Source organism: Zonotrichia leucophrys, chromosome 7, assembly GCF_028769735.1.
Source record: "Zonotrichia leucophrys gambelii isolate GWCS_2022_RI chromosome 7, RI_Zleu_2.0, whole genome shotgun sequence".
NCBI lineage: Eukaryota > Metazoa > Chordata > Aves > Passeriformes > Passerellidae > Zonotrichia > Zonotrichia leucophrys.
The window spans coordinates 14474879-14502443 of record NC_088177.1 but is presented as its reverse complement, the minus strand read 5'-3'; the positions used below and the strand labels follow the sequence as shown (position 1 = coordinate 14502443).

General features: G+C 37.7%; 1 long non-coding RNA gene across 2 annotated transcripts in view; it reads left to right on the top strand.

Moving 5' to 3' along the window:
* The window catches only part of LOC135450515 (uncharacterized), a 106949-nt gene that overhangs the window by 33586 nt on the left and 45798 nt on the right, over positions 1–27565 (top strand). For both annotated transcript variants that reach the window (XR_010441086.1, XR_010441085.1), the window contains one exon: positions 17709–17780. This is a non-coding gene — a long non-coding RNA (uncharacterized LOC135450515). Of the gene's footprint in view, positions 1–17708; positions 17781–27565 lie in introns of those variants that run through there.

Sequence of the window (27565 nt, the reverse complement as noted above, 5' to 3'; positions counted from 1 at the left end):
CATCACTCCTTTTAAATTCACTTATGGTCATCAGCACCATGAAGTGCTTTCTGACCTCTACTGTGAACAAAAGTGGAACCAGCAGCCACCTGATTTGATGGAACAGCTCTTTTTCCTTTCTCCCATGCTCTCACTACCACTACTGTGTTTCTCCCACCCTATTCCTGTTTTGCTAATTCTGTTACTTTTTCTTTGTCTGTGTTCTCTGCCCTAGAGCCTCAGGCTACCCTGCAGAGCTGGTTCAAAAGCTGTCAATTCAGCAAAGCAAAAAAGCACAAGGCAAGCTAGATCCAATTGTTCATTAAAGGGTGAGATGTCAGGATTTGTCAGCTCCAGCAGATAATGAAAGAAAAAAATTGTGCTTAAAATCCGAGTGGAAGCTAGAATATTCAAGTAAATGTTCTTTATTTAAGAAACAGGTATCCAGAAATACGTACCAAAACAGATTGTGAGACTTCATGTTCCATATTTTTCTTTGTTTTGTTAATTCTCTCAGCATAAAACCCCAGCTCTGTAGAGTTATCTGATGGTTATCTCTGCACACACAATTTCTTTCTGAATCACTGGACATGCACAAACAATAGAGTTTTTCAAATATCCAAAATGATTTTTTTTTAATTCTAAATTTTCCTTGGACATTGATGATATTAGTTTGTTAAACTGATATTTAGGTGTGTATTTATAGGAAAAGGTAATTGTATTTTAACTTTGAATCAATATTGCATTTAATACTAAATTTATGCATCATCTTAGGTATGATCTGTTGAATGAACTGTATCAGGACAATATGAAATTTTTTTTTAGATAATCTTTTTTCAGTTTTCTTTTTGCATGAAATGGTTGGAAAATTGCGTTGTTGGTTTTGTTTTAGTGTTAGGCAAATTTAAAGATGTTACACAGGCTCAAAAGGTATTTTTCTATTTCACAGTGATAAAATATGAAGAATCTTCTCACTGAGTGGTTACTGGTAAATCACAGCAGCCTTAACATAGAAATCTACTTTCTTCTGGGGCATTTTTCTAATCTTTGGTAATGTCTTTCCTGTGGGATAATATGTTGCTACTTCAATAGTTCCAGAGAAGTATAAGCCAGGGCAAATAGAGCTCTGTGATTATTTTATGTTCTTGTGGGTTAGCTTATAGCAGTGCAATCCATTCTGGGAAAAGGACAGTGTGTAACCATAAATTGAGACTGAATTGATTCACAGCTCTTTTTGTTGTGCTTTTTCTGAGTAAACACTGAAACAACTGAAAACCAGATTGTTTTCATTGTAGTTGTGATGCATAGCTGCTTTATGATCAAAACCACTTCAGTGTGTTTTTTTCTTTTCCATTTTGCATTGGATGAGGCAGAGAAGAAACAGCTGTGACCTGTTTGGGATGGGGTCCCAGCCATGCGCAAACTGTGTGCGCACAGCCATGCAGAGCCAGCACTGTCTGAGCATTGCAAACAAAAATGTGTAGGGAAGCTGGGGCCAATGGAGTCACTGGAGCACATCCTGATGCCTGGAAGAGCTGCAGTTACAGGGCTTTGGGGATGCTCTGCTGTGAGGAGCCCAGCTCAGCCCCCAGGCCATGTCAGAGTCCCCAAGTGCTGTGTCAGTCTCTCCCTTTGAGCTGGGAAGGTGACAACCTGTGATACACCATGTCTAGCAGCTATAACAGGCTGCTTTAAAACATCTGTCATGTTTTATTCTTATTTGGAAAAAAGAGCATTCTTTGAAAAAAAGATAATTTTAACTGTGTGTAAGACTGTTACAGTGGAAGTCTCTTCTCTTTCTTGTGTACTGTACACTTTGCAAGTTGCAAAAAAAAAGCTTCCTATTAAGCATCCGACAAGAGGATGCCATTAACAAAAATGAAGCTTATAATTGGATAGAATGGCTAAGGTTTTTCTTCTCTGAGTCTCTGTGCCTGGGTGTAAAGGCACAGTGCTACCTTTCAAATTTGCAGCGCCTCTTAGTAAAGAATGAACTGATTTTGGCTGAAATAGTTAATTTTCTTCACAGTAGCTGGTGTGGGGCTGTGGTTTGCAGTTATGCTGGGAACATTTTTTATCCTGCAGCAGTGTTTGGGTTATTGCTGAGCAGGGATTGTACAGTCAGGGCCCCTTCAGCTCCTCACCCTGTGCTGCCAGCAAGAGGCCTGGAGGTGCACAAGGAGCTGGGAGGGGACACAGCTGGACAGCTGACCCCAGCTGACCCAAGGGACATCCCTGACCATGTGGCTTCATGCTCAGTGTATCAGCTGTGGGGGAATGTGGGCTGCTGCCTAAGGGCTGGCTGGGCATCAGCCCAATGGTTTGTTTTTATTTGCATCACTTGCCTTTCTTGGGTTTTATTTCTGTCTTCGTATTTTTTCCTTTTCATTACAATTTATTGTTTTGGCTTTTTACTTTTTTTCCTAAATTATTGTTTTAAATTATTAAGCTGTTCTTACCTCAGCCCATGAGTCTTCTTGCTTTTACCCTTCTAATTGTCTCCCTCACCCTGCCAGGGTAGGGAGTGAGCAGCTGTGTGGGGCTTAGTGACCAGCTGGGGATAAATCCCAACGCTGGAATTACTAATTCTACCTTAGGTTTGTCATACTTGATTCCTTGACTGTAGGTAAATTGTATTTTCAAACCAGCTTCTCACTGAGGTAATTAGAATGATTAGAGTTTGCTGAACTACAAGTACAATTTTATATGAGGACACCGCTGTAAAAATTTCCCTAGAATATTTATATTAATGATTGTTTGATACCTATATAAAACTTCCTTTCTTATTAAGAAAGAAGTAAAATAGCCTGAGGTGCTTTCACCAAATAAATCAATATAACTGAAGAATTAAATCAATGAAAGCTAAGCTATTAAGTGTTAATTCATTACCTGTGCTTGCACTTAAGTTTGTGGAAATGTTTGTGATTTTACATTTGCAATTACAGACTAAAAATAAGGAACTATCTTTATAAAAAAAAAAATCCATTGTTTCTTAAAATTCTGCCTGCTGTACAAAATTGCCTAATTTTGTCCATGGCAGCTAAGAAATGAATGTCTCCTTCAGAAAAGAACAGCGTTCAGCAAATGACCTTCATTATTAGTCATCCATATCTGTTTGGCACTGCCGATGGCCAAAAGAGAAATAATTTCCTGAGTGAAAAGATGGGTAAAATGAGATTAACATTTGCCCCTTCACAAGTCACTTAATGTGAGCTGCCTCCTTCACAAACTGAAAATTGTCTGGGAACCCAGAAAACATTTGATTTCAGGAAACCTGGAGCTGGTGCCCTGTCAAGTTCCAGTCTGGAATTCAGTCCTGGTTTCCAAATGAGCATCAACAGCAATAAAGTCATCTGAAGATCATTATGACAAGCCCTGCAAAATTCTTTTTGAGAAGGGAATATGTGCTGCTAAGAGTTATCATCTGGTTTCAGTGCAAACTGTCACTTCCAGATTTTCTTTCCCTTGATTTTTTAAGGCACAGCAGATCTGACACCTTCAGAGTCTGGGGAAGAGTGATACTATTGAAGCCTTATAACTCTTTACCACTGACAGCAAAATCTTACAGATTTAGAACAAATGGCTCTGATGCTTTCTGAGGTGAAAATATAAGGTTTTTCTTGTTCTTCAGAGTAAAATAGAAACAGTAACTGCACAATACACAGAAATAACCTGGGTGCTTTATGAGAAGTCAGCACAAGGAGCTGGGTTTGTTTGCTGCCTTCTAGGCATTTCTGGAAGGTATGGAAGTATCAGAGGAATAACTTATTTTTAGGGTTGTTTACCTCTGGAAGACCAAATTCTGCAAGGTCATGAGGTAAAGGACAGTTGGAAAGTATTTTAATAACTTTAAAAACTTTCTTACCTCCTGGTGAAAAATTAGAGAAATCTATTTCCTCTAAATTTTATAATCTGTAGTAAAAACCACAAAATATCCTCATGTTTAGAGGGGAAGTTTGTGCGGTTTTTTGAGGTTTTTTAATGAGTAAAGTTGTTGGTTTTTTTTCTTTTAGGGACCATGTTCTGTACTGTGGCTTTCAATATTAGGTCACAGTACTTCTCTTTGCTTAAAATTCCTGTGGCATTCATATAGTGGTTTTTGTGCCTTCTGTTATAATAAATTTGATTCAAAACTCATTGGAATTACTTTTTCTGACCTGATTTGTTGAACCATGGAGTCAGAATTGCCTAGGCCAGAGGTCCAAGTAATGAGTGAGCCTAAATCTTTTTCAATTCTGCATGTTACTGAATTCTATAGACTAAGAATTTTAAATGCCTTAGTCTTTACAGTAAAGCTCATGTTTTATGCCTTTATCTGGCTGGGGTTCTGGTTTTTGTCCAATAAATCACTTTCAATAAAAATATTTTTAGCTTGAATCAACTTGGAATACAAATAAAAAAAATCCATTTCTCTGTTTTAAAATTAGGGGAAATGGCCTTTGCTTGATTAAATAACTTGATAAGCACAAATAAGGGAGCTTGTGTGGATCTCTGTACGACCTTCAGATTTCTAGTGGCAGAGTTCCAGTATGTCTGTAGATTGTCCAGCCCCAAAATCTTCCCTTCATTCCTCTTCATGTAGACAGTAGAAGACATAAGGCAATAGGAAGCATAACTGTGCAAGATAAGCACCCTTTTATTTTTTACAATTGGAGCCCGAAAATGCCATTGAGTAATAAAAATCAGCTGAAACCCTCCTGAATTGGGCCACATTGCAGCTGTGATGCATCCAGTGCCAGCTTTTCCACTCCAGCTCAGCTGGAAGGTGAAAAACCCAGACTTTCCCCAGGTAAGAACTCTGTAGAACTGCTTCCTGTTTCATGCCTTTAGAGTAAAGATGAAATGGGGCAGAAAAGACAATATTCTAGCACAGCCTGAAAGCAAAACAATGAGAAGTGATCCAGAGGAAACTGGCATATGAAACATGCTTTCATTTATTGCACTTTCTGATCCCAGTCTTACTTAGTTTGCCCTTATTTGCAGCCTTAGAAAGCTTCAGTGTAGGTAATAGAACGGAAACATAATGTTGAATTTCCATCTGCTGTGGGTGGTTACCCTGCCCACACAGCCCAGTGTGACCAGCACAGGTGACAGGGCCTGACAGGACACTCGCCCACGTGGCAGTGCAGCTGCTGGAGCCTTGGTTTCATTTATGCCACATAATTACTGTTGATTAAAGCAGGTACTGATTTGCATGTGTTATGCAGGCTCTGTAGAGAGTCAGGGCCTCTCCATGGCCTGAAGCAGGCTCCCAGGGCATGGAGCTGCCCTTTGCACTGGAAGGGAAGCCAGCAGCAGGAGGGATGGTCCCCTGGGACAAGCCTGGGTGTGGCTCTTGGCGAAGGAAGGTGACATTGCCTCACTGACATTGCCCAACTATTTCCAGCCTGGCTGGAGTCACAGCAGCGCACTGGGGCTGCTGTGCTGCTCTACAGAGTGAATGTTTTAGTGATGAAAACATCAAATCTTTCTTTTCCTTACCCATTTCTGATAGAACAAGGTGTCTGGGCTTCATTTCCCTTTTACAAGGCTGAGGTTTAGCACCCAGCTCATCTTGTCCTTTTTTTATCGTGCTTTTTCCTTTCATGCTTGGGCTGCCCTTTGGGATATGCAGATGCTGGCAGAAAAATCAATGATACAGATCAGTGGTGTTCTACTTAAAACTTATATTTGTCTTTCTAAGATCTGCTGACTTCTGCTTTTGTGATACTTTCAGCATCTTCCTTTTCTCTCTGTGGCTGCTCCAAATCAATGGTGAAATGGGCAGGCTATGGGTTTATAGTCCTATTGACTTTGTTCTTTTACAAGGCGTCTTTACCCTGAATGCAAACTCTTTTTCCTACAATATCATTTGGATCATGAAATCCTTTTAATTTTTTTCTTGTTTTTGAGCCAGCCATCATTTTCTTGGGTACTCTATTTGAAAGTTTTCCTGAATGGAAAGTCACAGACTCACATTTTAAAGGCAATGCAGAGCAAGTGCAATGCTGACTTTACCAGTTAAGTAACCTCAGAAAAATATATTCCTTAGCTGTGCCATTGAGCTGGAAAGGACTAGTATTACCTTCACAGGTGAACTCAGCTCTTCAGCACTGAAAAATTAAGTCATCCTAGGTGAGAAAGTTATTCTTAAGGGTTTGTAGTCATATTTTTTCTTATTCTGATAACGTATATTTCTCTTTTCTTACTTCATTACTATACAATTCATCCCCTCCTAAGGCACTTTTTGTCATCTTCTCCTAATATGTATTTACCTGCTTCAGGTTTTTGTGAATGGCTATCAAGTGATAGTTTTGCTGTCACATAAACACTCTTATTCAGTTAAGACCTTAATTGGCCTCTCCATAATTTTCTTTATTTTCATTATCCAAGTCCAGTATGCCTCTGTCCTTCTTTCAGTGGAACTACTACAAAACAGTTTGAGATTCCTTTTTGATCCTCTCCATGGTACATGAATGTACATAGATATATTTTATAAATATGGGAAATTCTATACGATTAAAATGTGGTAAATCTTACAGGTATGAAAATGCTGACCTGCTCACGCATAAAATAATTATAAAAACATGTTTATCTAGACGTATTCTCTAAGTTTTCTCTGTGCTTCTAGGTAAAAGATTTTGCTTGTAAATATACTCCATAGATGCTTTTCTGCTTTTAGAAAAGACACCTATCATGTTTATGCTCAGAGTAGGACCCGTTGAAACACAAATAACACCATTATCTTACATTACATCTGAGTTAAGAATTATGTTTAACTGAACTTCAATTCACTAAACACAGAATTGCAAAATGAGAGTTACAGATTTCATCTTGCTCAAATGTTAGAAACCATTGGATAGCTCAATATTGTCATGTAGGGTGAAAATATTTCCTTACAGAAGTAAAAACTCATCAGAATAACACCTAATAAAACCTGATTTATCAGTTTGACATCTGCCCCATATTTTGCTTTATGAAGCACTTAATTAGATCTGCTATTGCTGTAAATCTCTCTTGTAACAATATGTGTAATTTGTTCAAAGTAGTTCACAAATTTATTAATGCCTCTCATTGAGCTGCCTCTCTGTATCAGTCAGAGTGGAGAAATCTGTGACTTTGTCTGGAGTAATTATTTAGCTTAAAATCAATTTCGCTGTACAAGCTGGGAATATAATTGCAAAGTGAAATACTTATAAATGATCTGTGAGGGAGGACTTGGAGTGGTGCTGTACTAATCCCAGAAATGAGGAAGCAGTTCTGCCCTCAGTCTCCTCATCCTGGTCTGACACTGTAATTGATTGACATTGATTTCATTTAGCATGGGGAAAGGAGATTTAATGGAAGCACTGGTAAAACCTGTCCAAGTGGACACTCATGCTTGTGGTAAATGATAATTCTAAATGAAGGGCTCTAAAGATTCCTTTTCATGAGCAAGTTGTGATTTCTTGGTATATGGAATGATGTACAAACAGCAACAATGGTTTGCTGAATCACTTTATTACTGTCTAACAATCAGTGACAAAATCCAATAAAATCAATTGTCTTGACCTTTCTTTCTGCTCTTAAAATTTCTTATTGTCACATTTTATAATTAAGACTGTCTTCAACATTACTTTATTGAGGTAATTTCAAGGTCTCTATACCTATGAGCCATAAATGATTAGTGCATTAATTTTGATTTTAAACATTGAGACAATTTTGTTTGGACCATAGCTGAACTCCCTCCCATTTTTTGCTGTATTTTGGGCCTAATGGCATTACCATGATACTGTCAGAAAGAAATTAAGTGTCATATAGGTCTTTTGAGCAAGAGACAGAAGGAATTTTTATATATGTTTAAGTCCTTAAATCTCTTTCAGTTTAATTGCTGGTTGAAGAGCTTACTTGGTGTTTGAAATGTAGCTCTCTTGCAGAAATCAGTAACAAAAAATTGACCAAAAAGTGGGGAAACACCTGTGGATTTCATATAGGAGAAACACAGTATTTGAGTTTAATTTAATAGAGCCCTATTCTATGGCTTGGAAAATACAGAAACTGAAATATATAGAGGGTGTGGTAAGAAGTTTCACTACTACTTTTTATACAGAAAATCTGACTAAAACTGAGAATTCTTAGCCTGGAAGAAAACTTCACATGCCCTGCAAAGACCATATTTTCTAACAGTTATTGATGAGACAATAGGCTGCTAAACCCATCAACCTGCAGAAAAATGTAATTGCATGTTTAAAAGCAGCTTAGCTAAGATGAAATACCTTCTTTTTTTGGATGTTTAGAACTCCAAATATTGTGAGGTTTTGTGCTGTAAAAGCTCTTAAAAAGCCATTTATTTTTCAGTAGATGTATTAGAAAGCTTTGTTTAAAAAGCTTTGGTGACTATCATTGCGTCATCCTCAATTTACCTCCCTGTTACCTCCCCAAACCCATTCCTAAGAGACTAAATTGATGAAATTCTCAGGAAATAAATGGGGAAAGGCATATTTTCCTGGTAATAATGGGAAAATTAGACAAATTTGGTGAAAATATTCCAATTTAGCTGCTGCAGGAATTAATTTTCAGTGACATTTTCCACAAGTAAGCATATATTCAAAAAGATCCTCAGGGTTCAGAGGAGGTGATGGTAATTTGCTGGGGAAAAAAAAGACTACTTTGTAAACCTTGGGTTTTTTTCTTAATTTAATTTCAAGCAATTCTGTGTCTTGGTTTCTCACCTTTCTGTAAGGAAAAGCTGGCATGAAATACTTGCAGAATTTTTTACTGCAGTAGATTTTCTAATGTGCTGGATTGTCATATTAGCTTACTGGAAATGTGCCTACTTGGATTCTATTAAAATTTCATACTATCATTTATAAAATACTAAAATTTCATATTATCATTTATACATTGTGTATTCATATAAAATTAAAAAAAACCTAAAGTTTATTTCAGTATTGAAGCCTTTTATAGTGGACGAGAAATAAGTTAAACAGGTATTTATCAAGAATCAGATTTTTTTACATTTCTCAGCTTGCATGTTGAAAACTAAGCATGCCTCAGTTTCTTACTGGTTAATGAAAATCTTAAACTGCTCATTCCTTGCAACTTACTGTGCCTACTCCTCTCAAACTGCATAATACCAACATGGGCGTCCTACGTTAATTAATTTTTTTTTGTCATGTAATCAATCTCTTAAAATTAATTTGTCATCTGGATCTTTGAAGCATCTCCTCAAATCTGATTCAATGTACACTGATTTTTGGACTACTTAAAAGGAAAAACAACACTCAAAACTAAAAAAACTTGAACATAAACATTATGCTTTATTCTACTAAATTTCTCTTGGTGAATTTCGGGTGTCGAAGACAGAAATTGCCAGACATGCCCTTGAAAATTCTCTGCAAATTGATTCACTTGTAAGCCAAAATGTTTACTTAGGAGTGGGAGTTTGGAATATTGTTCTAAATCAGACGATTACTGAAAATTCCTAGTCTATTCATGGAAGTGTAACATAAGCAGGAAGAGAATTCCAGCCACCTTCCTACTCTGAGATAATTCCCCTCAAAAATGCCACTAGAAAAACTAATATTATGCCTTCTGTAGGAGAGAGAAATTTCTGTTGCCCCTAGGGAGCAGTAAATTATGTACATGTCATAATTAGCAGCATTAGGATGTTGCATTATTTATAAGGATAGAAACACTTCCAGCAACTTGACATCCAGGTGTTTTATGTGGTGGTATGGATGAGCAGAGTTATGTAATTGCTAAATCCCCAAGGGAAGACATGACTCACACTGTCTGAGGCAATCTGGAGGAGTTAATTGCTACAAATATTTGCCAATTAAAGGAAAATGTTAAATCAGAAGGTAATTCATAATTAAAATAACATTTTTATGTGTAAGATGGCAAAAACGTAGTTAGCAACCTACTGCAAAGATGTCTTGATAAACACCCATCTTTTGGAAATCAGCCTTGCATTAGATTGTGCTTGTAGAGTTGGGTACTAATTCAGGAGGATATTTTTCACTTCTGTGGATTAATGAGGTTTTTAGAAGACCTGGTTAGCTTAAATATTTTACTAACTTGAAGCTGGTCTGAGAGATGAGTTTTCAATAGAACCACAGCTGGACTGGGGAATGGGATAACAGGAAAATATTTTTTTGTGTATGTGTGCATATACACCCCTCCACACATATGTAATTAAAGTTGAGATAGGAATTTAAACACAGACCTGTTGACATTCACACATAACAGCATGCTTGCTTGTTAATTTTCCTTAATGTAATTGTGTTACTTTTCAGTGTTGGAAAACACAGTTCAGTTTTGGAGATGCATTTTCCAGTAGATGTTACTTGAAGAGAAAGTAAATACTTGTAAAACATAATGGGAGAATGATATTTTGCCACAGCTTCTACAGGATGCTCTAAGCCAAGAAATAATTGTTAATTAAAACTTACTACTTTAGAGTAAAGAGAAAGGTGCAAAATCTTTCCAGTCAGACTCCTGTGATGCCTACAAACAGAAAGCTCTTTTATAAGCAGAGTCTTTTTGTTGCTAAGACTCTCTGCAGCAATTTAATTATGAGTTGCAAAGTTTAATTTCTGCTTGGAGGAGATTCACCCTTTCCCTGCTGCTCAGCAAAATGAACAGACTAATTCCTCCATTTGGTTTTGAATCAAATCAGAACAAGATATCCAAGTGCTGTGTAGCATCATCATCATCACATTGCTACCAAACAGGAAAACAGGAGGCCGAGAGGAGGAGAGAATTTGGGTACAAATGCATTTATTTATCCATGGGACTAATCATACTTTATCTCTAGTTAACAGAAGGAAGAAGCCACTTGGAAGCAGGCATTTTCAAGGGTGGCAGAACCAAATAAAGTTTGTTAATTGTGGCTGTTGGGCTATGTTTCTAGTGACTCCTGTCACTGCCAAAGCTACGCTTTGTGCTTTCCAACTCTGCTGCCTCTGGTGGATGGCTAAGTTTTTATTTAGGGCCATCAGTTTTTTGCTGGCTGTGTTTGGACAGATAATAGGTACGACCCATTTCTGAGCTCAGAAATCAGAATTTACTATGCTTTCAATTTTATATAGTGGAGTGAGATGGAAATAATAGGGCACCTGTAATGTTTCTTTGGATCTTGAGCCACTGACCTAGATTATGTGACTGAAGTAGACAAAAATGTTCAGTTTCTTGCCAGACAGCCCACAGTGCATGAAATATCAGGTTAGCTGGTTCACTGAAATCAAAAAGTCTTGAAGAAAAAAGGGGACAAGTCTGACTATAAAACTCAAATTAAAAAAGCTTTGAATACTAAAAAAAAAAAACAAACCCAGAAAGTGTAAGTAGAGCAATTTAAGTTTTACCTGTCAAAAATACCTATTGATGCTTTTTAGGATTGTTCAGAAGATCCTATTTATGCCATCTATATGTCTAAAGTATAGAAATACCTTTGCATTATTTATATATTTTCAGATTTTTATCTCTACACATGACTTTTAATGTGTTTTTTATACTGAATTATTTGACCTTTGTCTCTTTGGTTGTTCTGTATCTTTCACTTGTTGAAAGTATATTTTTTTCAGTTTTGTTGAATCTGCAAAAGTTTTTCACAGACTACATTAAAATACCGCTTAACTTTGCAGGCAGCTGAGGCTTAAATACACTAATAAGATGGTTGAAGAAATCCTGTCTGGTTGCCAGATTTTACATCTAAATTCATTATTGTTGTGATGTGACTTAGTCAGAAACAATCTTCTTGGGTCATGGACTGCTCTGTAAAGAACAGTGATGCCCTGGAAGCCCTTGGTGTAACAAAGTTGCTGTTTTTTACCCTCTTAGGTAAATGTTTCTGAGAGACATCATTCTCAAGTCTCTGCATTTTTTCCAAGGTTCACACAGAAAACATCCAGGTCACTAAAATATCAAGCTGTGCACTGGGTGTATTTCATTGTCTGTGGTTGGTATTAAGGTGTCATAGTCTGTAAAGCAGTTAATCAGGTGCAGAAAAGCAGGTAGAGTTGATGCAGCCTATTAAAAATGATGATAGAAAGATGTGCACACAGGCAGTGATGGGCAGGTTTTCCCTATGGAAAAACCCTTTAAACAAAACATCTCTGCAAGGATTCCTTTTTGCAGGATTTCCTAGGAGGGGAAATGAAGATGTGAAAGCTGCTGGGCTGCACTCTGAACAAGGTGCATTCATGGAAAAAAAAAAAGGATGCCTAGCAAGAAATGAAGTGTACTTATAATTGCCAGGCTATTAGTCTAGCAAAGAGCAAAGTGCCTTCTGACTCTTGTGATTGACTTATGGCTGGGAGAGCAGAGGGCTCTGCTCTGGGTGTTTGTCTGCAGTAATAAGCAGTGGAATTATTCCTCTGGGTTGGCTCAAGTCCTGCTGTCTTCTCAGCAGCTGGCTAACACAGTGAAATCAATCTTGCATCTTTCACAACTTCTGGGTTCAATTTAGGAAATAAATACAAAAATGATCAGCATTTTTCTAGCAGATGAGAGAATGAAATTTACTGTTATCATTAAGCAACTTCAATAAGAAACAAGGGCAAATACATCACAAATTTATGCGTGCCACTCATGCTGCTCAGCATCAAAGGCAGAAGTAGCCTGAGGGTTCTATTTGTTCATCCTTTTTAGATCTTCAGTGCAGAAGGACTTCCTCCAAGAGATCCCTGTGCCTATTTCATTTGGGGTCTAAATAGTCTGGTTGTGGAGTTTGGACCCCTCCCAGTCTTATCTTGACCCTTCTGATTTTGGACTTTCAGGGGAGTGTAACTCTGAGTGATGGGTCTATGAAACTGCTGCATTTTGGTAGCCCTGAGAGGTAGGCTGGGAATTTGGGTTTCCATCTCTCTGCACTACCACTATCTTATTTTGCAGCATTATTTGTTGCTTCTTGCACAGGGAGACTGATATCTACCAAACCTTCTTTTAAAGGTTACTTCATGAGAGCAGGCATGGATTTGGTGTATTGGCAGACAGAGTAATCCAACCCTTTTAAAATTAACTTTTACTCTTTCTGCTGTGATGTTTCCCAGTTTCTGCCACATCACCTCCCTGCTGACACTGAGTAGCGCTGCACCCTTGGGACTGCCTGTCAGGGCCTCTTTTCTGAACCATTTCTCAGGCTGTTGCTGTAAATTTTTATTTCACAAAACGTTACTCTATGTTCTAGTTAATTCTTGTCAAGGTCAAACATCTTATTGCCTAATTTAGGGTGTTTAGAATAGCTATAGCATTGGTCAGAGGGAAGAAATACTCTACAAGGTGCTTTTGTCACCCAGATCTTGTCTGTCTCTTCTGATGCTGTGTCTTTTTATTGCCCCTTTGCTGTCTGACATTATGTTCCATCTTGTAGCAGGTGGATGTTATTTTTTTTTCCCAGTTAAGCAAAACTTCAATAAGTTTAGTACAATTATCTAAATAGAAATTAAAATCCATGTCTCCTACATGCCTTTGCGAAAGTTGACTGTGCAGCCTGGTTTGGTCAAGCTAGTCTGCCTGAAAGTGCTTTCACAATAAGTCCTTTGTGTGGATTAGAGGTTATTGATGCTTTGTTTCTTGTCTACAGTACATCCAATGTGATATTATGTCAATGAGGTTTAGGTGGCCTTTGTAGAGTATTCCTTTATGTCCTTGAAGCTTTTTCAAGTTTCTTTTCTGAAGTGTCTAATGTGACAGGCAATTCAAGGGACTCTTGCAGTTTGTGCCTCAGTTTGCTGTACTGCTGCTTTAATTACGCTAGCAATAGTACAGGTTATACTGGAAATTTTCTAGGTTTTGGTTCTCTTGCTGTGCCTTTCTGGGTGTGTCTAAGCAGTGACACCTGGGTCACAACCACAGCTGCTCCTTCCCAAGCCAACAAAATTTTCAGCTGTGCTCTGTGATGCTGTGTTTTGCAAAGAGCCTGATTCACTCCTGAGGCAAACAGGACATTATGCAGGGAAGCATGAGAAGTTTTCCAGTTAAGGTTAAGTGGTGCTGCTTGTCCTTGTGGCCTCATTTGCATCCACAGCAGCAGCTCCTTTGTCATAGCTGCAGCAAAGGAGGGAGGCAGAGCAATCCTGTCACGTTATTTCCGGCACTGCACGCACGCCAGGAAGCCACCGTGCCAGGTACTGCCTTTGCAGGAATGTCACCAGTAGGGAAAGGACCAAGAGTTCCCGGGTGCCACTGCAGAATACCAATGTTTCCCCCTGTCCCAGTTATGGCCTTTTGGGACAGTCTTTTAGGTTACTTAAGTAGTTGTTAATTCAGTTGCTAGGAGACACAATGTGTTAGATCATTCCAAGAAGTGTTTTCAATGCGATCCAAATAGACTATGGAATAACCAGAGCCTTTTTATCCATCAAGGGGAATTGGCAAAGATTTAACCCAGTTGTGTATGGTCATTGAAAATCCCCAGGTCCTGTTAAAGGCCATGGATGTTAGGAAGGCTCCAGAACAAACAGTGTTAGTGTTACAGGCCTGTCTACACTGAGGAATTTATTCTGTTTTTGACTTGGGCCGGAATAAACTTACTACTTAATTTTACAATGAACTTACTGCTTTTGTACCATGTTTTTACGTTTAGTTGTGGACCAAAAGCAGTAAAGATGCAGTTGAAACTGATTCTTTCCTATTTTAGCTTTGTGCTGCCTGGGGACTTCATCAGTTGAAAGAAAAGCATTTCATTAAAAACTCTGGCTTCACTGACCTCAGTGAGGAAGGAGTTTTATCCCCTGCCTTTAGAGGAAGTCTCTCTTTGATGAGAGTGAGGAACAAGGATCAAATCCAAGAGCAAGTGGAGTGAGTAGTTTTCTATGCTCTCTCTTAGACAAATAGAAATTTTTGTTTCTCCCTAGACTGTACGTTTTGCACCAGTTGGAGTCCAGAATTAATCCTAATAAAACATTTTAAATTTAAGGAGCTTCACTGAGATCAGTTAAGTAATTGTGAAAGAAAAGTGAATTGAAGCTTCAGTTTTGACTAAATTTTAATAGTGGTTTACGTTTCTTTAAATGTTAATAGCAATTATCAGACTTGTGCAAGAAACATTTTAAACCAATAAAGGACAGTGTCATGGTAGAACTGAATTTGAATCATGTTGTAAAGCATGAAAATGTACAAGATTGCCCATTTCTAAAACAAATTTTGAACATGAACATTGTGCAATTAGCTTGTATATGTGTCAGTATTTATTGTTCCAAACTGAACTTCAGTGATTTCTTTTGAAGGGTTAAATCTGTCGAACACACACTGAATTAGATTTCTTTTGATATTTCAAAAAGCTTGTTGTCCTTAGGGTTATAGATTCTAGTGCTATTTATCTATCTATTCAATAAATTTCTGTGTTTTTGGAATCAAGACTGACAGTTTAACTTTAGCTATCAAAATCCTTTTAAAAATCTGTGATTTATGCTAAAGTACATCATCAGGGGGTGATTGTTTGGGTTTCCTTGTGATTGTGCCACCAACTTTTCCTTTTGGAAATTGATAGATCTTTCAAGACTGGAAACTGTGGTTTCTGTTTCTATGCATATTATTTATCTCAGCTGTGAGCCCAAAAAGTGCAAGAAAGGAAAGTTTCCAGTTTTGAACTGGAAGAATTGCCTATTCTCAGCTGTATGAATATGCATAACAACTGCTCTTTTGCTCAGCACTCTGGGGGAGAAGATATTGAGTTCTGATTTTGCTTTATATGTGAAGTCTGCACTTTGATGATTAAGTAGATTAAGCAAAATATTCATTTAATTATACACAGTACATATGTATAGCATCAGTATGTTATTCCTGGGTGAATGAAGTAGCTCTTTCCATCTAATATTTTTATTTTAGGGTTATTAATGTAATTGTCTCACTATGTTTTCTCTCAGCTATGACATAAGGCTACTGTGCAAAGGATACTATTTGATATGTGATACTCTTACAAGTGCCAGTAGGGTTGCTCCTTATAGTAGGCACTGAAAAGCAGCTGTTAAAAGTGCTGTGAGGAGTATCAAATGGTGCAAAATACTCTAATGATGGTAAGGCTGTGGACAGAGTACAGGGCAATCTTTCTGATGGCTTAGGTTTTAGCTTTCATATTTTTCAGATAATGAGCTGCTTTAGTGTGTAATATTAGGGTATGGTGAGCTCTCTTCACAGAGTAGGGAGACAAAACAATTCCTTCCCTAGCTGGGGACCAAGGACAAAGGATCCAAATCTCAGGCCTAAGAGCATAAACAACATGGACTAAAGAGAGGAACAACAGGCAGGATGGGCCTGCATGGGCTGGAGCTGTAGTTGGAAAATTAATTCCAATATGCAAATGGACCAGAACTTAGAAAAGTGAGAGACCCCATGACCAGTCATGCATTTTGTGACCATTTTGGGTCCATCGTGGGTGTAGCCCTGGCTGGGCTCTTGAGCTGCCCAAGGTGCATCCATTGAGACCTTTTAATAAATCCCTGCTTTATTCTTTAGCTCCATCTAGTCTCTGTTCTAAGCCAGACTGCACAAGACATAATTTCCTTCCTCTGCAGGCAGGCAGGGCTGGAAAAGCCCTGCGGGAGGGCAGTTAGGGATGGGCAGGAGGGCACTGGAGTTTGGCTCACCTTGGGAAGGGCTGAAGGCAGCAGGACCCTCAGCCAGCCCACCACACCTCCTCCCTGCAGGGCTGCCAGGGCTGGGGTGCTGCTGCCCCTCTCCCTGCTCTGACATTTGCCTGCTCTGTGAAACCAGCCTTATCTCAGCTCTGCAGCTGATGGAAAGCCCCAGGAAACCATTGATCTGCTTCCTTTGAATTCAGTGGGCACCAGATTGGGATCATAAGAAGAGAAGATGAAATAATGAAAAAACAGTCAGATATGCATTAGAATATTCAGCTGCTGTATTACGAAGACCTGGGTGAATCAGTGGGGGAACTCCCATGGCCTCAGCGCACATCATTTCTCATCTTGAGCATATCATATCAAAGAAAATATTTACTGACTATAAATTCAACATTCGACATTATGAAATCCAGCTAGTTGACTAGATTTAAAAGCAGGTTTGGATATAAATCTTTTTTTAAAGTCTGTTGTGACTAGATCACGTATTTCAAATTTTGTTTCAGTTTTTGCATCTGCAAAGTGGGGAAGTACTTTGCTGGCATGTTTTTATGGTCATCTAAGAAAATTTTATAGGGTTGGAAGCCTGGACCCTTTTCTAAGTGACAGGGACTCTAGGAAAGTGCAGTCAGCAGCTTTTAGAGTCAGTTATCAGCCTGAGAGTCCATCATTGCGGAGAACTCATTGATGAGCAAACAGCAATAGGTAAAATGAGAGACTCCATCTGGGCCCAACCAAATACCAAATGAAAAAATTTCGAAATAGACTCTTTTAGGTAATAGAAATGAATTAGAAAAGCAAAAAACAGAATTTTCCGTAGTTCTTAAAATAATTAAGGCTACACAGTCTGTGATGGGTATGATTAGAAAGAAAAAACTATGAAAGATGTTCTAACAGAATTCACTAGATCTAAATGTCCAAAATGGAAAATGTCACATGGGCAACTGAAAAAATATATTGCAAGTCAACTCTGCAAGCCCTTGAACTAAAAATAGGTTCTTTGGTTGAAAAAAAAAAAAAAAAGAAATATTCCCCCTCTAAATATGTGGGGAATTGCAAGAAAATGGATCTCCCCTTGGGGGAAAAACTCCAAAAGTTATTTTCTTTAATTTCAAGCTAACAGGTGAAGGAAATTAATTCCCATGGACCAAAAATATGCTTTTCAATGCGCTGGTTTCTTTTTACAAGGTTTGCTGCATGTACACAGAAGAGCTGTAGAGCTGCACAAGATTTGCAATGCTTCAGTCTCACATGTATAAGGTAATCAAGTTCATCTTTCCATTCCTAGGTTATTTTCTGAAAGTGTTTGTGTTTGGTTTGCTAAAGCAAAGAAAAAGTTTAGTGATGTGTGCCACATAAAATGTACTTAAATAATAAAGAGAAAAAACAATTAAGTGTTTTCTGGTGGCTGTGGTGCAGTCAGCGTCTCATATTTTTCTCATAGTCTGATGTATTTAAATATGTACTACAACCTACCAAAAAATAGAAATATAGAATAAATGAAATCAAATGCAAATAAATATTTAATCCTGTTTATATTAGCTGCCTTTGTTGAGAATGGCAATAACTGAGGTTCCTGGCAAAGGATCATTGGAAATTCATGTCGGGGGGAAGGAAGTGAAATGAAATACTTCATGTCAAATAGTATGTATAAATAAGATATGAGTAAGGTGCCTATACCAATATTTGACTTAGCATTCTGGGAGGAAAATCTGATAATAAATCTCATTAAATGGTGTGATATACCAGTAATATATTAGGATAGTTTAATTTTAAATTCTCCTGGCATCAGCTCTTTTAAGAACATGTATTTCTGTATCATGCGAATAGTTTTCCTTTGAAGCACAAATTGGATTACTCTCTGCTGTTCAAATTAATTGTCATATTACTATCAATAATATTGGATAGATTTTCCATAACTCTTTCAAACTGAAGCATTTTAGTAGTATTGCTATGTTAATCCCCAGACTTAGTCACATTCTTAAACCTTTGAAGAAATACGAGAATAACATTGATTCCAGGTAATTAGAAGAAATTGGTTAGTGAGTTGATTTTCAATTAGCTTTTATTAGAAGTGCTTTAAAATATTCTTAGAAGAACAAGAGCAAGTTTCACAATTCCAAAATGCAAGTGTTTTTATTTGTCAGTAGCAAGCAAGGATAAATCCTGCTCCAAATATCTGCCCTAAAGAGAGATTCCTAAAGGTCTTCACTGCCTAATGCCCAAAATGCCATTATCTGTCTCTAGCCTGACAATTTAATGGGATAAAAGTGTTTAAGAGGTGTTATCTGTCTGGACATTTTTGTTCTATGTTTTCTGCATCAAAAGTTTTAAGGATTTGCAGGATCTGCACATTGAGCCCCTTGTCTCTCCTTGTGACCAGCTGCCCTGAAGTGGCACAGGTGAGTCTGGAGTTGGATCTTGGCAGTAGTAAGATGATGTCTAACAACAAAAAAATGGTATTTTATGGTTACTCCAGGTATGAACCTGAAGGGCATATTGGTGTTTACAAATGATTTCTGCATGTGCAAACACTTTCAGAGTAAATGTTACAGCTATTTTAGTAGAAAAGCATTGTTTTCGCTTTGTGACAACTTAATAATTAACATCAGGGTTGTATTAAACAACTACTAATGCTTTGAGGTTCCTGGGTTAAATATGTTCGTGTTAGGGGACTGCTGTGTGTTTGCCAGCTCTCAGGGATCCATCTGTGTATGTGACATGGCCAATCCATTGAAAGCTTGATTTCCAAGCCCTCTGTAAAGCCTCTGTCAGACTTGTCAAACAATGATGAGGCAGAAACTACAATTTCAGCAGTATGTGGAGCTTTCAATGATAGTCTTTTATGTGGTAACAAACACTGGCAGTGACGCTAGTCAGTAGATCTCAATGAATACATCCTCAAGGGCAACCTTGCAAATACCTGTCATTTAGAAGTAGATGAAATTGGAATTTCCCCCTAACTTATTGCTCATATTTCCCCATCCCACAAGTCATTTTCAGCTATTCATACATGCTCATCATCTAGGTTGGCACTAGAATTTGGTGTCAGATGAACAAAGTGACAAACTAACTGTAGGAATCAGAACAATGCTTTGTAGAGTGCCATCTCTCTGAATTAGGGTGGTGTTTTTGTGTAGCCTGAAGGGATGTGGAGAGCAGGGCTGAAGTGTGCGGGAGACTATGATGTAAAAGCCCTGCATGCTTCAGCTTAGCAGCAGTGATATCTTGGAAAAAGGCTGTTTTCTGTTTCTATATGTGCTGCATGCTCGTGACTATACTTGCATATGAATTTTGTTTTAATTTAATTTGGGGATAATTTTATTTAATTCTAAGCACAGGTGGTTTTGAAACACCGTTTAAGCTCTGGTTTATTTCAGCCTATGATTATTTGATTAAAAAAGACTTTGGGGAGAAAAAAAGCCTGTGTATTGAAATTGGAACAAAGTTATGTATGTAAAGGTTTTATACAAATAACAATCTTGTGAAAGAGATGGGATTTGTTAAGTATAAATTTTACATTCCAATCATTAATCATTCCTAAATTTTTAAACCTTAATCAGATTGTAGAGAGAACAGTCAAATACTGAGTTATGAGAGAGGTACCCAACAATATCAGAAATCTAGTTCAGCACAGAAACAACAGCAACAAATTTCTGGCAGTGACTTTATGTTACCTATTTACTACAAACTCTTTCTAATGAGGGCATTCAAGCAGTTAACCTTGAATTTACCCTTTAATGTGGTTGTGCAATTAAATCTATCTCACAAATGTGTTCCCCTGTAGATAATTTCTGATATAGCAGTGCTGTTTCTGCTTTCATGATGCTAAACTGAGTGAAGTATTAAGGCTTTTAGTCATTAATTCTTTGTCTTCTTCTGTAATGATATGATTTTGGACAAATGAGTGTTATCTGCAAATCACTGCAGAAAATACTCAAGTTTCAAATATAAACAATGTGCAATAGTCTTAACATTTTATTTCAAATAATATCCAAGCTAATCTTATGGGATCTTATTCAGTTTATAGACTGTCTTGGATTTTTCAGTAATATTTTCTGGGGTTTTTTTCCCTTACTTTCCCCATAATAAACTCAATTCTTAATAAGAGATTGGAGTGCTTTAAGATACGGATGGCTGGTGTATGACTAACAGTGTTTAATAACACTTGTGAGAATGACTAAACATTGGCTGAAAATATTTCTCTGCACTGGAACTGCAATGAAATTGCTGTGCTGAGAAAATTGCTGTTGAATCAGAATGCTGCTCAAGTAAATAGAATGATTTGTTTCATTCATTAGGGTCACTAGACAAATTAGCTGCAGCTTTTCCTACAGACTGGCATTAAATGTGGGAGAGCGGCAAATGCAGAGAAGTGCTGATGGAACAAGGAAATTATTTGAAATATTAATTCTGCCAAAGTCTCTGTCAATATTCTTTGCAGATGAAATTATCCTAGTGTACCATGATAAATTCTCAGCTGTAACAAATACAACCAGTCTCTTATTTATGTCTGCACATTTTTATCTTTCCTGAGTCCTTCCAGTTCTTATGAAAGTCAGCAAGAAGTTAAAATATAACAATTTCTTAACTGACCAATTTTAAGACGTGTTGTTAAATCTGGCATTTAACTGAATGGTAACCTTGCTCCCAAAGATTGCTGCTGTTGTGGTGCAGGACAGGAACGTGCTCCCAGAGCCTGCTGACACTGGCTGTGCCAGCAGTGGAAGCTGTGGCACAGCAGAGGCTGCAGAAGCAGTGCCACACTGTGTACAGCAGTGTACACAGTGACGCTGCAGCCCAGGTGAAAATTCATGTCCCCAGACCCCACAGGTGTCAGCTCCTGAGCCCCTGCTGCCTTTGGATTCGCTCTGGATGTCTGCTGTGTGCAGGCAGCTCCTGCTCAACAGCATCAGGGCTGGGGCTCTTGGGCTCCTTTGCAGGAGCTTGCAGTGGTCATGGCCCAAGGCTAGAAGAGAAGCCTTTCACCCCTAAACTGCCCAACTTGAGAAAGACTGCCAAACCAACTTCTGTTCCTCTTCTTGAAGTATATTGTGTAGATCTCATCCAGATTGCATTAGTAGAGTCTATAAATTTACTTGTTCATTGCTATTATGAATCATCATATACAGTCCTTTTTTCTGCTTTCTTTATCTCAAAAACAAGTCTTTTTTCCTTTAGATCATCCACAGATGTGCTCTAGATCATTAAATATCACCCTCCATCCACCCTCAATTCTTTTATGTTTCTAGGTACACATCACAGCCATGATTTTTGTATGAAAAATTAAGTCTCAAAACTCCCCCCAATGTTTAAGTGCTGAAATGTATTTTGGGTGAGAAATCATCTCCTGCAAATGAACAGACATGTCAGACTGGTGGAACAATGTACTAATGGGACGGTTTCTGCATGAAAGTTTTCAGAATGTGCTGCAAGAATACTTCTTTTTTTTCTAGTTCTGAAGATGTTTCTTGGTTCTTTTATTCTGTTAGAAGGCTATAAACTAGATAGGATCAGAATATTTCTTTATGTAAGTATTTAATTCTGATTCAAAGTCTATCCAGATTTAAGTCAGCTTCTCAGGCTGAAGCTAAGGCATTTCAATATCTAATAGGTGAGAGCAATCTTATCCAACAGTTTTCCCTCTATAACCAATATTCTGTAATAACCAAGCATCTTTTAGGTGGTGGCAGGTTTTGTGCAAACCTATCCAGTTCACATTGCTTTGTCCTGGGACACAAAGCTTCTCACAGGACAGGGAAGCACAGGGTGAGCTGCTTCCCAAATGTCTCCCTGGCATTCTGCAAATGAGAGCCCTTCCCAGCCTCCTCCCTAAAAATGTCTTTGTTTAAATCCTAGCTAGATTGTACTTCTATCAATATTTCTCCTCATATTCTAAAGTCACGATGTTTTAAGAACAAGTTTAAAATTCAGTATATTTACCTGATAGAAATAATTTGGTTTTGTTTTCATAAATAACCTTTTGGTATTGTTTTAGTTTTTAATACCCTGGAACACTGTGAGCATTAGGAATTTTTCTCCACACCTTTTGTAGCATACCGAGTTAGTGTTTTTGTCTTACACTCCAGAAGGGTAACTGCATGACTACAGTGTACCAGGAATGACCTTTATCTACCTGAACAGTGAGTTTTTAACTTTCCCTCTGTTATGTTTCATCATGTTACACATGATGAAATCTTTTTTCAGCGACAGCTGTTTCAACTTGCCAGAAAGGCAATAATTCACATAATAATTCAATGCATTTTTAAGCACTGTTAACACATGGGATTTCATCTACTGGACATATTCACTTGACATTTTCCTGCTTTTCCTGCAGCCAGGCTAGAGGCACAAATGTTCCACTGACTATTTTACCAGGAGCAAGGTTTTATCCACTTCTGCCTCTGTAATCCTGATGCTAAGGCGGCTTGGTTTTGTAGGAGAGGCACAATTCAGCTAGGGAAGATGTCATTGCCTAAAGATAATGACTTTTTTTTAATTCTGAAACACAATTTTGTGGGGAAGTACTTTGGCATGAGAAGCAGTGCTGGCTTTTTCTGATACATGATTAAATTTTGCAATATATACTGCATTCAGTAGTGAATCTGTAAGTAGGTACAGCTGAGCACTTCAGGGTCAGGGCTTTCTGTTCTCTGTGTAATGCAAAAATCAAAACATGGAGGCAAAGAGGTCCTCACTGAGTCTTAGAAACTTTAGGAATCAGGTTTGGTCTTTGAAACTAAGTTGCATTGTTGGTTTTATTTTGATTGCAGAAGTGAGGTAGGAAAGAATTCATCAGGAACGTTTCCTGTGATGGAACTATCTTAGCAGCATGATATTCTATTTTTGAATTACTTCCCTTTCCTTGTTGTATTTGGTAATGAAAAGAGAAAATTGTCTGAGGCAACATCTGAAGGCACACTTAGCAAAATAAATCAGGAGAATTGCTGTAACAAGGTGTTGAAATGAAAAGCTAGCATGTGCTGCTGTTATCAACTTCAATAAAGGTGTCAGAAGCAAAATACACATATTAATCCATAATTCCCAGGATAATGCTGTTCACTGCAGTTTCAATTCCACAAGAAAACCCAACAGGAACTCATAAAGCAATGCACCTTTAACAATCTGCATAATGCTTTTATTTACAGATTGACTTTGTTCCAAAAGGAGGTATTGTTTGTAATAAGCATGGTGGACAGAAATAAGGCATGAATGGCTCCAGGGACAGTCTGGAGTTGGACATAGTTGGACAGTCAATAAAGATTTTGGTGTTACTTCATAGAACTGGATATTGTCCCCACTGGTAAAATTTCAGTGTGGCACGACAAGTGTCAGGTTGGTTATGTGAATTCTCTTGCTGAACATTCCTCTTTACCCTGGCTATGCCTTTGCTAGAGAATGCAGGAGGAGTGATTTTCTTTCTTGATTTCACACCTGTGATGAGGAATGGAAACTCCTCAGTGATGGGGACTGCTGCTCAGTGCTGTGTCCTGTGATTTACTATTTAGGAAAGTACTATAGAATTAAGAATTTCAGCTGTGATTTCTCTTGGACTGAGGGACAGAGTTCTGCACAGGCTTGCATCTCAAAAAGAGCTCTTAAACTACTCAGCCAATGGGAAGAAACAAGTAATTGCTATCTTTGCTGATCATTTTAAAACCCCAACCCTGGTTTTCTGTTTACACTGAAAACAGTTCAGGGAAAATATTTTCAGTCTCTTTCAGTTCTCTGTAATTATTACTCACTCTCTAACCTTTTTAGCATGCTGGAGTACAGTCTGCTTTCTATTTGATCCAAAAGGTTAATATCTTCATCCTCAAACTGTTTATTGCTAGAAATGGAATTGTGTGGAATCAATTATTTTGCAATGTGACTAATTAATCACACTGGGTTCCTGTCCTATGAACTGCAGTTATCTTACTTGACTAAGCAATAGTTTCCAGCTGCATTTATTCACCCTGAATTCAGCTGGCATCTTTCATCAGAGAAAGTAATCCATTGGTGCCCAACAGCTCTTTTTTCTCTTTTTTAACTTTAGGCTGGGTTACTCTAATCTAGGCAGCAGCTATTTATGCTTCAGATAATATTGGCTGGATTTTGGTACAACTGTTCAAGTTCCCTCAGGATACACTAACCTAGTAACTCAAATTGTGATTCCTGAAATTAGTAGACACTTGGGAAAGTATTCCTTCAATTCTCATTTTACTAACTTCCTCAGTGAAAGGGAAATATTAAAACATATACTTAAATTCTGCGCCTAAATAGGTTTCATCATCTTCTATCAGAAAGTAATTAAAATTCACTTCCCTCAAATAGTCAGGCCACTTAAGGAAATGCATTCAAGCGTAGAATAGACACCACCATTTTTGGATAACAAATGTGCTAAATGGGCACTTGGCTTCTCTACCATTCTTCATTCATAAATGAATTTTATACTGTCATTGCTTCAGTGGCAATTTAGGACTGAACTGTTGCCATGCAGTCTATTCTATGACGCTTATGGAATCAAAACACAGAGTCACTGGAGCTGACCTTAACTCCTCAGTGATTGAGACTTAGAATTTAGAAATATTTCACTGATACAAATTTTGCTTTATCTATTCTAATGATAGCTGTTAGCCAGACAAGAAGTAACCCTTACAGAATTCAGCAGGGTGAGTAATCTGAGTTATTTTATTAGATAAGTGCTGATATCAGAGTATCAGGATAACTGAGTTTTTAATGCTTAACATCCTATCCCTATTACCATATCACACAAATGTTTACTATTAGTCTCTTTTTGCTTACATGCTTTGAAAAGGATGAGGTCACACATTCCTGATTTTTGTTATTTAGAGAATAGTTTTTGAAGAGTTGGCAGAATTGTATAGTTGTACCTATATCTTCACCAATTGATGCTTGAAAGCACCTAATAAAGTAACTAAACTATGAAATAATTTTGCTGGCTGCTCTCAAGAACACACGGCAGGAACTGCACAAGGACAGGAGTGAATAGCATCTCAGGATAAATGGTGTAATTAAGGATATTTCCCTCCTATTTTCATGTCAGGTCAATTACAGTGACCTGCTTCTTGATATCACTGAACAATTATTTATCTGTTTAGCTACAAAATGAGGGGCTTATTTAAAAAATGAAAACTCAAAAGTAACCCACGAAGATCAATGTGAAGCAGCACCCCAGTTAAAGTGGTGATTTACTGCAGATATTCAGAGCTATAACGAAGTCTCCAGTGGATGCAGACAATAGCAAGTTAAGTGTTACCATTTATCAGCTGAATTTGTTTCATTATCCCAGAGTCAATATGTAGAGAGAGCTGCTTTGCCCTTTAGTGCTGCTCTAAGAGCCTTTCAGGGAGATGAACTGTTAGAGCAAATCTGGGATCAGTTAACAGCCCATAGGAATTCATCCATTTATGCTGTTTTGGTTTTTGGGCAGCAGACACATTTTCAGTAGCAGCTTAAAATCCTGTTTTATAAAGGTCCTGGGCTTACTATGCATCTTCCTTTTTTAAAAAAAAATCTTACCTCTCTGACATTGCTGCCTTGTGTGCTTTAGGACATTATTTAACAAATGTATCCAATCCATCTCACCTTAAGCACCCCCTTGTGTGATGCACAGAGCAGTGAACTGGGGCCAGGCCACTTAGAGGGGTTTGATTTTTCCCCTCAGAAATGGTCATAGAAAGTTCAGAGAGTGTGAATGAATTGATATATTCATACTGTTACTATTTTAAAATGGGTAATATGTGTTCTGGAGATAATGGTGGGGAGAATAGGGCAGAGTCACCACTCTGAGTTTGCTGCTCTAGATATAATCAATTGTCATATTCCATGCTTTGCTTGCTGCTTTAGCATAGGCCTGGTGTTTGTATGTACAAGCGAGTGAAATATGCTGGCATTTGGCAGGATAAAATTCCTGATGGTTTCCTCTGTTGCTGTCCATTGCAGGATCAGCTGTGCCAAGATTTGGGTTTTCTTTATTTCATGGCTTTTCTTTCCTCTTTTATATGTGATTTCCCTTATGGTATTCATTGCCATACTAGACAAGCTGGAATTATTTTTTTCTCATATGTAGCTAAATGTATTTCAGGGGTCAGGATGAGAACTGTGAATGGATCTTAATTTTATTTAGTTATGTAGATATTAAATTATTAAAAAGAAAAAAAACTTAGTTTCTTAATATTGGAAGGGGGCAGGGGAGAGAAACTACTGAAACTGTACTAGATTAAAAGTTTTTTGAATAGTTTAGACTGTCACAATAGGATTGTTGATAGTCTTGTGATATTTTGTGAAAATTAGTTTTGTATTTTATTTGCCTATGGTTTCAGCCCTTGCAAATATAGAAACCTTTGCATTCTGTCTAAGTGTTCATTTATTTTTCAAGGTTAAATCCTTCTCTGCCTGTGATGGACAAAAAAATTGCATTACCTTTCAATTTCAGTCATTATAATAATCTCATTTTACTTGTTATCATTCTAGTTATTTAGCATTCATGTTTTACCTTATTTTCTAACTTCCTAAATCAACAAGAACAAGCTGGCAGCCAGGCTGGCAGTTGTATGACAGTGCCATACAGAAGGGACTTACAGCTTTTAGGATGTAACAAATTATTTAAATTCTTGCAATTTGCATGATAGTCTCCATAAACTGGCATATGGCATCATGAGAAGGCAAAATGCCAGTGTAATATCAGCTGGCTGAAAATGCTTGGAAATGACAGTGAATACATTTTCAAAGGATTAAAAAGCATGGCCTAAGGAAAGTCTAATGCAAACCTACCCTGAACATGTTTCATTCTGGTTGACTAAAAATAGATCTGCCATGCTTTGAACAGGTTTGATGGAAGTGTTTGAGCTGCAGTGAACACAGTGATTCCTCCTTGTCGGAGCAGGTTCATGTGATGTAACACAAAATGGAGGCACATTTCTTACAATCTACTACATTCTAAAGTGTCAGGAATCAAATGCATTTCTGCACAAAAAACAAAAAGAGAGTAGAGAAACCAGTCACAGTTGTGGTTTCACAAGTCCATGACAAAGTGCCAT